The sequence below is a fragment of the Triticum aestivum genome, chromosome 2D, assembly GCF_018294505.1.
Source record: "Triticum aestivum cultivar Chinese Spring chromosome 2D, IWGSC CS RefSeq v2.1, whole genome shotgun sequence".
Classification (NCBI taxonomy): Eukaryota; Viridiplantae; Streptophyta; class Magnoliopsida; order Poales; family Poaceae; genus Triticum; species Triticum aestivum.
Window position 1 is genome coordinate 384,887,186 of NC_057799.1, and position 9,623 is coordinate 384,896,808.

Below are 9,623 nucleotides of genomic sequence, written 5' to 3' on the forward strand. Positions count from 1 at the left end.
CAGGCCGCCTCAATGGCGAGCAATACGCGCGGACGGACGGGAGCAGAGCGCGCCGCGGCCGCCTCAACGGCAAACAACCACGTGGTCAACCTTCTGCCATCAATAAATTTTGACCTTATTTCTCGTCACATTGCAGATTACAACGCAATAAGTAATTGCAAATCTATTCACACCTATCAAACTAATATGTGTTCACACTTAGCACTGGGCTATAAAAACTACCCACTCGAAAATTAGTTCACAGTTCCTCTCCTCATCACCCACAAAACTAGTATTTCCTGTCAAGTCGTTCCGCCATGACCGGTAGGAGGAGTTTCGGGTGGACATATAACTAGGCAGCAAAGACCAAGGCCGCGGAAGCACTAGAGAGGTCCCGCCACGAAGCGGCAGCCGCACAGAGATGTCCTGGTGCACCGCGGAGCCCTCGAACGAGCTCTCACGGGCACGCGAGGGCTCTCACAAGCTCACTCGCCGCATCGGCCATCGCAACGAGCTGGCGTTCCTGAAGTCCTTGGCCGGCGACGACGACATTCTCACTGGCATCATTAAGCAGCAGGAGCTGGTCGATGGCTTGATCAAGCTGCTCGAGATCAGCGATGCCTCGGTTCACAAGGCGATCGGCCTCATCGAGCAACTCATGGGTGACAGTGCGAAGCTCCTCAAGGCGCTCGCCGAGAAGGAGGAGGAGGCCGCCGGCTGGAAGATGCTGCATGAGCAGAGCAGTGCCTCGGGGATGACGCTGACAATGGTCGTCGGGGAACTGATGGGTGACTTGAGGAAGCTCCGGATCGAGCGCGAGCAGGAGGTGGAGGAATCCGTGGCTGCTTTCAAGCAAAGTCGCGAGGAATTGAAGAAGGAGCTGGAGGATGTCGTCGCCCGGCTATCCATCAACGAGTAGAGACAGTAGCGACCCAGATCGTTGTCTGCGATTTCCTTCTTCTCTTGCCCCCGTGTCTTCCGGGCTTTGCCGCATGTGGCATTTTAAATTATCCGGAATATGTAAGACAATTATTATCTGCGCCATTGTAAATTTGTCGTCGTATTATCCGTTGCCATTTTATTTGTCGTCGTATTATCTGTTGCCCTATGTGGAAATTTTAATTAGGCCAGAATACGAGTTGAGAACACGAACAAAGCAAATGCTGTCATGGGATCACAAGCAAACACCCTCCGTCCAGGTGCTTTAATTAACCCATTAATGGAGAAGTTGTGAGTGAGGCGGGCGGCAGCTGGTGCATGGAGGTCAAAGAGCTCGTTTCTCGATGAGCATGGGCGGCCTTGATGCTCGCACGTGTCCCATCGAGCCTGCGAGGTGGACAGGATTGATAACCCACAAGTATAGGGGATCGCAACAATTTTCGAGGGTAGAGTATTTAACCCAAATTTATAGATTCGACACAAGGGGAGCCAAAGAATATTTGTAAGTATTAGCAGCTGAGTTGTCAATTCAACCACACCTGGAGATTAATTATCTGCAGCAAAGTGATCAGTAGCAAAGTAGTATGATAGTTTTGATAATAGTGACAACAGTAATAGTAACGGTAATAGTGATAGCAGTAGTTTTGTAAAAAAGTGCAATAGTAACAGCAGCGGTAGTAACTTAGCAAAGACAATATAAGATAAATTCGTAGGCATTGGATCGGTAATTTGTTGGATGATATTCATCATGTGACAGTCATAACCTAGGGCGATACAGCACTAGCTCTAGTTCATAAATATAATGTAGGCATGTATTCCGTAAATAGTCATATGTGCTTATGGAAAGAACTTGCATGACATCTTTTGTGCTGCCCTCCTGTGTCAGCGGGGTCCAATTGGAAACTAAGGGATATTAAGGCCTCCTTTTAATAGAGAACCGGAACAAAGCATTAACACACGGTGAATACATGAACTCCTCAAACTACGGTCATCACCGGGAGTGGTCCCGACTATTGTCACTCCGGGGGTGCCGGATCATAACACGTAGTAGGTGACTATAACTTGCAAGATCGGATCTAGAACATAGATATAATGGTGATAACATCAACGGTTCAGATCTGAAATCATGGCACCCGGTCCCAAAGTGACAAGCATTAAGCATGGCAAAGTCATAGCAACATAACTCTCAGAACATAGTGGATACAAGGAATCAAGCCCTAACAAAACTAACTAGATTACATGATGAATCTCATCCAGCTCCTCACCAACCAGTGAGCCTACGAAGGAATTACTCACTCCCGGTGGGGAGCATCATGGAATTGGCGATGGAGAAGGGTTGGTGATGACAAAGAACGAAGATCCCCCTCTCCGGAGCCCCAAACGGACTCCACATCTGGCCTCCCGATGAAGAACAGGAGGTGACGGCGGCTCCGTCTCGTGGAACGCGATAATTCTTTCTCCCTATTTTTTTCTGGAAAAATGTGATTTTATAGCGTCGGTTTTAGGGTCTACGGGGCCACTAGGCGGGGACAACCCACCTGGGCGTGCCTGGAGGGGGGCGCCCTGGTGGGTTGTGCCCACCCAGGTGCCCCCCTCCGGTTGTTCTTGGCTCCAGAAATTCTCTTTTATTGTATAAAAAATCCTCGAAAAGTTTCGTTCCGTTCCTAGAACTTTTATTTCTGCACAAAAACAACACCATGGTAGTTCTGCTGAAAACAGCGTCAGTCCGGGGTTAGTTTCATTCAAATCATGCAAATTAGAGTCCAAAACAAGAGGAAAAGCATTAGGAAAAGTAGATACGTTGGAGACGTATCAACTCCCCCAAGCTTAAAACTTTGCTTGTCCTCAAGGAATTCAGTTGATAAACTGAAAGTGAAAAAGAAAAACTTTTACGAACTCTTTTGCTCTTCTTTGCACAAATAAGCTTAAACAGCACCCAGGTTTTCAACCAATCATTATAACTAACCATGCCGACAATAACTCTTAAAAATTATATTAACTCATATCAATGACATAATCAGCTAGCAAGCAATAATAAGATATCTCAAATAGCAACACATTATCAAAACAACTATGATATAATATGACAATAGTGGTATCTCGCTAGCCCTTTCTGAGATCTCAAAACATAAATGCAGAGCACCTCCAAAGTTCAAGCGGCGACTAAACATTATAATTCATGGTAGAAAAGATCCAGTCATGATGCACCCAACATTAGCTACACACAATGCATCAGCATGCCATCAATGCTCTCAAGTTCCGGCGCTTATTTTAGAGGGTGATGACACAAAATAAAAGTAACTGGATAGTCCCTTCATAGAGGGAAGCAGTGATTTGCAGAGGTGCGAGAGTTCAAGTTTTTAAAATAGAGGTAAATGATATTTTGAGAATTGCACCCTTCTTGTTTACTTCACGACTATCAGTTATCAATATCTCCCATGCTAAACACGCCAGTGGCGGTTCCCAAGCGATAAAGTAAATGTTATGACTCCGTAGGAGTTTTTGTTTGATTATTTGAAAGATCAATTCTTTTTGCAGTTTGGGACTGGGCATCCCTGTTACCGCCCTTTTCTCGTGCGATGGTGAGTGAATAAACACTCATCCTGAGAATAACCTGCTTAGCATGGAAGATACAGACTACCTCCTGTTGTTCCATGAATGATCCAGGCACACAAAAAGGATATTTATTTGAAGTTTTTAGAGATGGCACATGTTTACTTAGGATGGCAGGGTAATACCGCATATAGGTAGGTATGGTGGACTCATCTGGAATGACTTGGGTTTCAGGTTTTGGATGTACAAGCAGAATTCCCACTTAGTATAGGCGAAGGCTAGCAAATAGGTTGAGAAGCGGCCAGCTAGAGAGCAACAACGGTCATGAACATGCATTATGCATAAGTAACATTGGACACTAGCATGAGTAGGATATGAACACCATGAACATAAATATCATAGAGGCTATGTTGGGTTTGATTCAACTACATGCATGAACATGTGCCAAGTCAAGCCACTCGAACATTCAGAGGAGGATACCATATCATCATACTACATCACAATCATTTTTAAACCAATCTTGACATCCAAGATAAATCATTATCCACTCCTAGATGCTTATGCATGGCATGAGAAACTATAATCTCTAATGCTCATTGCAAACATGTTTAATCATAATGGGCTAAATCATGGATACTAGGTTAAACATATTTACAAAAACAGAACCCGTTTCTCTCTGCCACAACCAGTTCATCAAATATCGTCATTATTGCCTTTCACTTGCATGACCGAATGATGTGATAATAATAATAGTGCAAGAGTACCGTGGACTAAGCTGGAATCTGCAAACATTTTATTCAACAGGAGAAGACAAGGTAAAATGGGCTATTTATTAGATCAACAATAATGCATATGAGAGCCACTCAACATTTTTATCATGGTCTTCTCCTCGGTGCGACTCAATAAAAAGAAAAGAAATTCAGAGAAACACACTGAAATAAATTTTGGATTTTTCGGTTTTCTTGAACAAGAAAATAAAAAGGGAAAAGCAAAAACGAGAAAAACTATTTACACGGGAAAGCTCCCAACAAGCAAAAGAAGAACAAGGAACTCTTTTGGGTTTTCTTTTAATGCTGCAGCTAACTACTCTAGAAAGAAAAAGCAAAAAGAAGCTAGAAATATTTTTGGATTTTCTCAAGGTTTTTCAAACACACAAGAAGAAAGCGAGAAAATAAATTTAACATGGATAATAAAATGAGAAAGTGTGGACACCGACAACTGGAATGAAATGTGTGAACATGAATGTAATGTCGGTGAGAAACACATACTCCCCCAAGATGAGGCTTTTGGCCTAACTTGGTAGTCAGTCAGTAGCCTGGATAATAGTCGGGGTGGTAGCTCACGAAGGCTCTCGGTGCGGATGCCTCGGCCTGTCGTGAAGCCACAACTGATGCGTTGTGAGCTCGGGCCTCGCTCTCGAGAACAAAATATCCTCCCCTGTTGTGATAGTCAAAGAGGGCAGGTGCAGGCAAATACATGTATACACCGTGCTCTTGGTTAAACAACAATTTATAAGTGAAATTATGGGGATCACCTCTAAGGATCTTATGACGTTTCATAGCATCAAAGTCTAAATACCGCGTGGGTAAAATAGGGTCATATGACAAAGGTGAAACACCCAGCTCTCTTGCTAAGCGTGTGGCATAAATCCCACCATAAAAATAACCACTATTAGAGTTGTGTTGCAACCTGCGTGCAACAATCGCTCCAATTATAACTTCTGTCACCCGTAAGAGCGGTGCGTATGAGGCTCAAGTCGGGAGCACAAAGTGTACTACAATCTTGTTTTCCTACAATACATTTCCCATTGAACAATGCAAACTACTGAATTGCGGGAAAATGAATGCTATTTATTCTACCTTGCATCACTCCCCTAGTCTCACCGTAGCAAAGACTATTCAAGAATGTTTGGAACTCAGCTCTTGGTGGTTCGTCTAGCGAACCCCAGATGGGATTTTGCAATGTTGAGCAAATCTCTCTAGTGATATGGTAAATGAATTTTCGTACAGTTTAAATGACACCCTAGACTCACGGGGATGGAATTTAAATCCTTTGAAAAATGATTTAGTGAGAGTGTGGTGTTGATTGCACTTATCTTAAATGTAGGGACCGAGATCGGCATTGTGAACATATTGCTCAAATTCCCCCTTAATGCCCACGCTCACCATATAATCATCGCATGGCCATAAGCATGTTTTGGTGGCGGCATCTCGTATGGAACTCTCACTTGGTTCAACATAAGACCGACGAGCGGAGCTGTCACTAGAAGATGCCCCCGAGGATCTCCTCCGTGAAGAACTCCTTCCAAAAAGGTTCATCATATTCGCGTACAATTTTCTGAAAAATTTTGGGTGACAAAAATTTATCAACAAAACTTTACAAGATTGATAGCAACTACTCATAGGGATACATAGAGGCCATAATAAGCATTCAAACTACTTAGAACTCTAAGAATTCAACATGCAAGCTTATCTACAGCAACGCCAAGAGTAGGTAATTATTCAAAATATAAACCACTAAAACAAAAACTAATTGGACAAACGGAGGAGTCACATAGCAAGCAAGAATCCCCCGAAACAGTTTTGGAAAGGGAGCTTCGAGCAAAGAGATCAAAATCCGCGGGTTTGCGAGCAAGAACACAAGAGAGAGAGAGAGAGCAATGGTGATTTTTTCTGGAGGTAGGTGATGGTGTGGTATGAAGAGATAAGTGAGGGGGCCCACGTGGGGACCACAACCCACCAGGGCGCGCCTGGGGGTCCTGGCGCGCCCAGGTGGGTTGTGCCCACCTGGTGCACCTCCCTCTGATATTATTTGCACCAAAAATTCTTTAATATTAAAAAAATCGTATTAAATTTTCAGAGCATTCTGAGAATTTTTATTTTTGGGTCATTTTTTATTTCACGGGAAATTCAGAAAACAGACAAAACTTGGCATTTTATTTTATTTAACTAATAAAAACAGAAAACAAAAGATAGGGATAGAAGGTAGTGCTCACTAAATTCATCAACTTCATACCTCTAAAAAATGGTCCATTAATAAGGTTGATCAAGTCTTATTAACAACCACTTTCGATTAGCATGAAACCGAAGAACTTTCGTAAATCACTAATTTACCTCAACGGGGATATGAATGTCCCCAACAGTGAGCATTTCATATTTCTTTTTGACAGTAGGTAGATGTAGTTGAAAACTTCCAATAGTGATTGCCGGAGATTTCTCAATAACATTAATACCATTCACTTGGAATTGTTTCTTCGGATAGTGCACCGTATGTTCATTACCATTGATATGAAAAGTGACCTTACTTTTATTGCAATCAATAACAGCCCCTGCAGTATTCAAGAAGGGTCTATCAAGTGTAATCGACATATTGTCGTCCTCAGGCATCTCAAGTATAACAAAGTCAGTCAAAATAGTAACATTAGCAACAACAATGGGCACATCCTCACAAATACCGATAGGTATGGCAGTTGATTTGTCAGCCATTTGCAAAGATATTTCAGTAGGTGTGAGTATATTCAAATCAAGTCTTTTATATAAAGAGAAAGGCATAACACTAACACCAGCTCCCAAATCACATAAGGCGGTTTTCACATAATTTATTTTGATGGAGCATGGTATAGTTGGTATTCCCGGATCTCCAAGTTTCTTAGGTACCCCATCTTTAAAAGTATAATTAGCAAGCATGGTGGAGATTTCAGCTTCCGGTATTTTTCTCTTATTGGTGATGATGTCTTTCATATACTTTGCATAAGGAGGCATTTTTGAGATATCAGTCAAGCGAGTACGCAAAAAGACTGGGCTCAGCATTTCAGCAAAGTGTTCAAATTCTTCATCATATTTCTTTTTAGTTGACTTGGGTGGAAAGGGCATAGGTTTTTGAACGCACGGTTCTCTTTCCTTACTGTGTTTTCTAGCAATAAAGTCTCTTTATCATATCGTGTATTCGGGGGTTGTGGGTTATCAAGATCAACTGCTGGTTCTATCTCAACATCATTGTCTGGTTTTCTAATGTAATTCTCGAACTCATAAAGGCATTGGCTAGGGTGCATATTGTGAGGATTATCATTATCATTAAATATCATAAGAGAATTTACCTGTACCACCTTAGGCGGCGGCGGCGGTGTATTAAGCCCATGTATTTCTTCAATAGGAGGTGAAATTTTGACATCCTCAGCTTTAATACCTTTTTCCTTCATAGATTTCTTTGCCTCTTGCATATCTTCAGGACTGAGATATAAGATACCCCTGTTCTCCGGAGTAGGTTTAATAGGTGGTTCAGGAAGAGTCCAATAATCATAATTTTTCAATATGTTATTCAATAATTCTTTAGCTTGTCCAACAGTTTGTTCCCTGAAAAAAACCCAGCACAACTATCTAGGAAATCCCTAGAAGCATCGGTTAGTCCATTATAGAAGATATCAAGTATTCCATTTTCTTAAGAGGATGATCAGGCAAAACATTAAGCAATTGGAGAAGTCTCCCCAAGCTTGTGGGAGACTCTCTTCTTCAATTTGCACAAAGTGAAATATTTCCTGTAAGGCAGCTTGTTTCTTGTGAGCAGGGAAATATTTTTCAGAGAAGTAATAGATCATATCCTGGGGACTACGCACACAACCAGGAGTAAGAGCATTGTACCAAGCTTTAGCATCACCCTTTAATGAGAACGGAAATAATTTGAGGATATAGTAATAGCAAATTTTCTCATCATGTGTAAAAAGGGTGGCTATGTCATTCAACTTAGTAAGATGTGCCACAACAGTTTCAATTTCATAACCATGGAAAGGACCAGATTCAACCAAAGTAATTAACTCTGGGTCGACAGAGAATTCATAATCCTTATCATGAATAAAGATGGGTGAACTAGCAAACTTAGGATTGTATTTCATTCTAGCATTCAGAGGTTTTTCTTTATACTTGTTGTCGTGGGAAGCAATGGCCACCTATGGGACCAAGGGCCCCTTGCTGGTTCGGCAGGGGGGATGTCGCGTTGCACAATGAGCAGAAGAACATGGGACGGTGCGGCAACGATCACACAAGCGATTTTACCAAGGTTCGGGCCGCCGTGAGGCGTAAAACCCTACTCCTGCTTTGGTGGATTGATGCTGGAAGAATGGTGGTGTAGCGTAGTACACTTGCCTGGCAGGGGCAGAAGTGGCTACGTGCGTATGGGTGTGTGTGTTGTCCAACCTTCTAACCCTTTCTACGGTTGCCATGGGCCTCCTTTTATAGTTGAAAGGGGTTACCACAATGGCAAAACAGTCATTATGGACTGATAAGATAGCAAACAGTGCTATCATACCTAACTCTGCAGGCTGACAGGGTGCATTAAATGCACTGCTTAATGCCACGTCACTGGTTGCCCGGCAAGCCTTGCCGGGGTGTCTCACCAGCTCGATGCCTGCTCGCTTGACACATCGCATGACGGGTGTCATCTATAGGCATTTCCTGTAGAGAAAGGCCGCCATGTGGCAAATGGCTGCCACTTAGTCACTTTGCAGCTCGACCGCATCCATCGACGACTTGGGTCGTGGTGGAGTGGTTGAGTGAGGTGGTTTTGCCACCGTGAGTCCCGGCAGGCCCTGCCGGGATGTCTTGGATGTTTTCTTCCAAGGGCGACCGTGCCCTTGCCGAGCTCGCCTGCCCAGGAAGGGAGGCTTTTCTCCTGGTGGTATCTTGCTTCTCCGGCTTGATCTTGGTCCTTCGAAGCTCTTGGTCTCTTGTACTCTGACACGGCCTCGGCTTGTCCATGCACGAGTTAGGGGAAAATATATACCCTTGTCTATTTTCCCCGACATAAGCACCCGGGCCTGAGCCACACGTGTTGGCGCGACACGTTGGGTTAGGCCCCAGAGAGTGCACGGACACGTGGCAGGAAAGGGCTGCGCATGTCGTTTTGCCATGGCGACTAGTCAATCCAACGTCCACTTTGCGCAATTACTACGCGTCGTGGGGTCGTGGGACTGTTGCAGTTATGATAAAACGGCAACTTTCTGAAGCATCGCGCCTTTGTTTTGCACTTCTCCCCTTAAGAACAGGGAAAAGCGGAGCGGCACGATTCACCTATTGCTTGCCTCACCCTTCCATCATCTTCTTCCGCAAGCCAAACAACGGTTCCTCCTTCCTTTCTCCCGTCCGCCGCCGCCCTTCCCA